Below are 5348 nucleotides of genomic sequence, written 5' to 3' on the forward strand. Positions count from 1 at the left end.
CCTGCTTGCTCTGCTTTTGTCCTGTCTTTTTTCCTATATTTCTATATTTTTGGAGCCTTTCTTTGCACATCCTTCAAATCTACAAATTATGGATCTGGTCAACCGATCTCTCAATGCAATTGATCAAATTTTCTTGACGAGAAGTCTGGGCACAGGAGAGCCCTCTTGTCCTGCAGGGGCAACCCGGCGGGATTCACCTGGATTTATTATAACAGGATTTCTGCTGTTTGGAGCTTGTGGATTCCTGGATTATCGACAAATTTGTGACGGACTTGGCCGAACTAGCAAACACTCAGACTGTTGGTGTGGACAGAGACGAGGACTCTAAAACTCACTAACAGGATGGAATCGATCTTGGAGAAGTTGGTAGTTTTGGCTCAGTGGAACGGCCAAACTAATTTGGATGATTGGGAACTGAGATGTATCAGAGAGACTTTAGGGAAGATTGAAATTTATAATCTTCCCGACCTAAGATGTTCTGTTTCTGAATTGGCTTTCCCCGTGTGGCCTTGGAAGGGCTGCATATTTCATAAGATATGCAAACATAACGCTACTTCCCTCCTCACCCCATCCTGTATACATGCAGCTGTGGAGATGAGCGCTCCCAAGGACATTCCTGGATAACATCTTATTGGACTTCTGCTGTGAGGCTGAGCAACGAGGTTTCATGGCCCTTTGACGTCACCGCCTTCACTCATGTCTTTGTTTTGCCCTTTGTTTTGTCTGAATGTTGCCATTTGCCCTAATGTGTCCTTTCCTCTTTTTCCTTTGGTTTGTTATTTTGTTTGTATTTCTTTTTAACTCATGTAAAGCACTTTGAATGGCCTTGTTGCTGAAAATGTGCTATATAAATAAAATTACCTTACCTTACTGGTGGGTCCTGGTGGCTACTGGTTCCTACTGGTTCTTACTGGTGGAGTGGGCTGTCTCCACACAGCGGTCAAGGTTTCATCGGTTTTCTAGAAGCTGATCAGACACATTAAACCAGAAGAAGAGAAACTCCAGATGAACTAAAAACCTGAAACTAAAATTATCCATAATCTCAGGAGTCAAACTTTGCACCAGATTAAGATTAAAAATATAATAAAGAATAAACCAGCCCTTCAAACCTCCTGGTGGCTCCTCCCCCTCATTAACTCATTAATCTACAGGAGCCAATCAAATCCTTGATGTTTTGCTGACAGCCTGAAGGCTCAGCTTCATCACCTCCTCCTCCTCCTCCTCCTCGCTGTGCCTGTCATGGCCGCCGTAAGCCTCTAATGGCTGTTTATCAGTTAATGGCGGCTCTGACCTTAATGGTTCTTTAATCTGCTGCTGCTTTTCATTTCATCACTCTGATGGTTCAGCAGAACAAAAGCTGAGTGGTTCCTAATCGGCCGCAGATTTACACACAGATCACTGAGACGCCGATTACACGCCGTCTCCATGGCGACGCAAGCAGCCGTGGAACGTCTGGGGAAAGTGGGCCGGGCCGGTTCTGGTCTGCAAACCTCGGCTGGTTGCCTTGGTGACCCACCTGATCTCTGGGAGGAAGACGATCCACTCAAACATCCGACCTGCTGACAGGAAGTGGGTTGGTTCTGCTCATGCGGGTTCGGACCGGCTCCTCCTGCAGAACCACGCAATGAGCACGCGGCGGTAAGTGGGTCATGTGACCATCAGCGGGATTATTAGGACTAATGGAGGATTTCTGCTGCCATAATTCAGCTTCATAACTGCAGGAAGACGCGGCTGGATTAGACATCTGGACCGAACTGCTTCACTTCTGATCCTGATTAGGATGAGAACGATTATCATCTGGAGGAACATGGCAGGCTGCTGCAGCACCTACAGCCTGATGCTGCAGCATCAACATGGCTGCTGCTGCAGCAGGGTGATCACCTGACTCAGGTCTAGTGGAGCATCAGGATCAGAACTGGAACTCTGGTTTAACCTCAACCAGCAGCCAGCTGCCTGGGCTCGGTGCTGCAGTACATCGGGGTCATGGTGGCGTGTCCTGCAGCCTCCACCAGCCGCTGCAGCAGCGCCCCTCCCTGATTGATGTTATTGGATTAGTTACATCGCCCTCAACATGATTGTGGCTCAGAAATGAAATTAAAATGTGTGTTGAATGGGATTTTCCAGGAAAGTCCTGTAAAAACCACGACGGTAATAAGGAATGACTAATTCTCCTAAAGTCGATTAAACACCATCTCATCCCAGGAAGACGTGCTTGGATTAGGCCACATTAGGACGAAGATTAAACTGTTTTCATCAGCTCTGTTATTATTCTGCAGCATGTTCCTGTCCAGAGATTAACTGCTCCAAAAACAACCCATTAGAAACAGATTACTGGAGAGCGGCCCCCAGGGGCCGCAGGGGGCTGTAGGGCGGTGGGCCCCCTGCAGCCCCCTGAAGCGCCCTGTGGCCCCCTGCAGCCCCCTGAAGCGCCCTGTGGCCCCCTGATGCCCCCCTCAGCCCCCTGTGGCCCCCTCAGCCCCCTGTGGCCCTCTGAGGCCCCCTGTGGCCCCCTGAGGCCCTTAGAGAGATGCCTGTTGACCAGCGGACACTGCAGCGTCTCAGCGTCTCTAAACAGCCGATCCATTTTCATCCAGCTTGTTTCAGACGAGGCCCGCAGCATGCCTGAACAGAACCGCTGCCTTCCATTATATAATGATGCAATATAATAATATTAATGGGATAATTTAATGCAATTTTCTTTATTTGATGCACCCTGACTCTGCGGCTAATCTGAAGGCTTTGTTTAAAAATGATTGAAAAATGAAAGGAGTCCGAGCGGCTAATCCTCCACCGAGGTCAGACAGACAGGAGGAGGAGGAGGAGGAGGAGGAGGAGGACCCTCTTCCTCCTCCTCCTCTGAGCCTCAACAGCTCCTCAGAATCACAAGCTGCCGTTATTAAACGTCAAACAGAAGCACAAGATCAGAAACCTGGGACACTGTGCTGTGTGTGTGTGTGTGTGTGTGTGTGTGTGTGTGTGTGTGTAAGTCAGTCCATGAACTCTGACCCAGATCGCCCATCCAAGGTGTTTTCCAGGAGCTGCAGCCGACGGGAGACTCGCAGCAGGAACCGATCCAGACCGACTTTCTGCTCTGACTGTTGATAGAACAGCTCATTCCTTGCAGCTAACCGCTAACAGCTAATCACTGATCACTGTTGATCAAAAAGCAGCTAACCAACCCATGAGGCCTTAGTCTTCATGCTGGTGGTCGCAGGTTCGATTCCCAGCCTGGTGACATCTGCCGCATGTCTTCCCCTCTCTCATTACCCTCTTTCCTGTCGAACTACTTTCAAATAAAGGCCACTAGAGCCAACAAAACCTTAAAAAAAAAAGTAGCTAACCGCTAATGGCTGCCGATCAGTTACAGATTCTCCATATACCAGGTAGCCACCAAATCTTGTTAGCAGAAATCCATGTTCAACATCCTGAACCAACAGTATGAACAGACACACAGTCTGCCAGGAATCCATGGTGTTTCCAGCTGCATGGGCCCCATCTGGGACAGAATGGGTCCCATCGGGGGCAGAGGGCTCTGCTTTGACCAGTCTGATCAGGTTTTCTTCCCAGCGATCTGCAGCTGAACTCTGCAGACACTCAGCAGTAGAAACACGCCGCACTCCATGTGAGAGCTCGGCATTCTGGGAAATTATGAGCCTGTGGAAGCTGTGCAGGAGGCAGGTTCACTGAGACGGGAACAGTGACGATTCATTTTGGTTCACCCCCAACAAAATGGCGGCCAACGCCAGACATGCAGGTTTTCTTCCAGCCTAATTTGTTCCTTTACTGAAGTTTCATTGACCTCATGATGTTACTGATCCTGAATCTGTTACCTGATCGGACCAGAAGCAGCAGGTCGGGTCAGGAGTGAAAACACGGTTCGGCTGAGACCAGGCCAGGGATCAGCAGAATGGCTTTCTGGGTAATTTTATGTATCTAAAAACGTTTTAATCAGGGGAAGTGGAGCTGCAGGCTGGTTCTGCTGTGGTGGGCCAGGTTCTTCCGGACCGGACCAGACCGGCTGGCCCCTGATGAAGAGATGAATCTGACAATCAGGAACATATTGTGTTTAAGTCCATCTGATGAATCTGACGGTTTAATCCGGGCCGTCAGAACCGCCCTGGATTACATATTGTCCATCTTCCCGCCGCCCAGAATCTCATTTCGGAGCCGAATTGTTCAATCTGCTGCTCACATGTTGGAGAGCCGATCAGGTCCAATCAAACGCCACGAGGGATTAAAGTGGGCCGGTTCTGGTTCTGAGAGGCCACCGCTCCATTCCGGGGTTCCTCTTGGTCCCCCAGCAACAGTTTGGGTTATTATGGTCTGCGTGGGAGGGCAACCACAATGTTGTGGCGCTACCATGGTTACCAAAGGACGTTACCACTCAACCACTTTCTCCTACTGCTCTCCAGAGACGATGAAGATCAGTGAACACCTGGATGACCCCTCACCTGGATGACCCCTCACCTGGATGACCCCTCACCTGGATGACCCCTCACCTGGATGACCCCTCACCTGGCCCACAGTGGACCCTGAGGCCCCAGCAGAGTTCTGACCCGCAGTAATCTGGTTCTGGATCAGACGGAACCATCTGGTGTTCTGATCTTTTATTAAAGCGAGTCGATGAACGGCGGCTTAGGATCAACAGAGCGGCAGCAGCGAGGAGGAGGCCGCGCTCTGATTGGAGGATTAGAGCAGGAGCTTCCAGCAGCTGCAGATGTTCTGCTCGACCCGGATGAAAAGTTCTGGGATGAGCCCGGCCCAAATGGCCCACAGAACCGCCACTTCCTCCTGACAACCAACAGAGGTCCTGAAGAAGACAGGCCTCTGGTCTGGTTCTGTTCTGAAGTTCTACCGGGTCCTCCGGTAATGAGGTTTTCATAGAAAGCTGTTCTGTTCATCATGCTGGTACCGGTACTGGTTCTGGTCCTATAGACAGAATCCGGCCTCCAGCCGTTTTCCTTCTGACTGGGAGCCGTTATGCAGCTCCACCTTAAATACGCTGCAGCTCCACCTTAAATATGCTGCAGCTCCACCTTAAATATGCTGCAGCTCCACCTTAAATATGCTGCAGCTCCACCTTAAATACGCTGCAGCTCCACCTTAAATATGCTGCAGCTCCACATTAAACCCACTAATCCAAAAACAACATTTTCCCTCATGGGGACCAAGAAAATGTCTCCATAACCCCACATTGTAGACAGATATAGGTTCCCATAAGGATATGAAAACTTGGTACACACAGACAGACACTCACACACACACACACACACACACACACACGGACACAGACATATACGCAGCTTTTCTCTATCTATGAAATCCTCCACATCTGGAGCATCAATGTT

This window comes from Poecilia formosa, unplaced genomic scaffold (assembly GCF_000485575.1).
Source record: "Poecilia formosa unplaced genomic scaffold, Poecilia_formosa-5.1.2 Scaffold745, whole genome shotgun sequence".
Lineage (NCBI taxonomy): Eukaryota > Metazoa > Chordata > Actinopteri > Cyprinodontiformes > Poeciliidae > Poecilia > Poecilia formosa.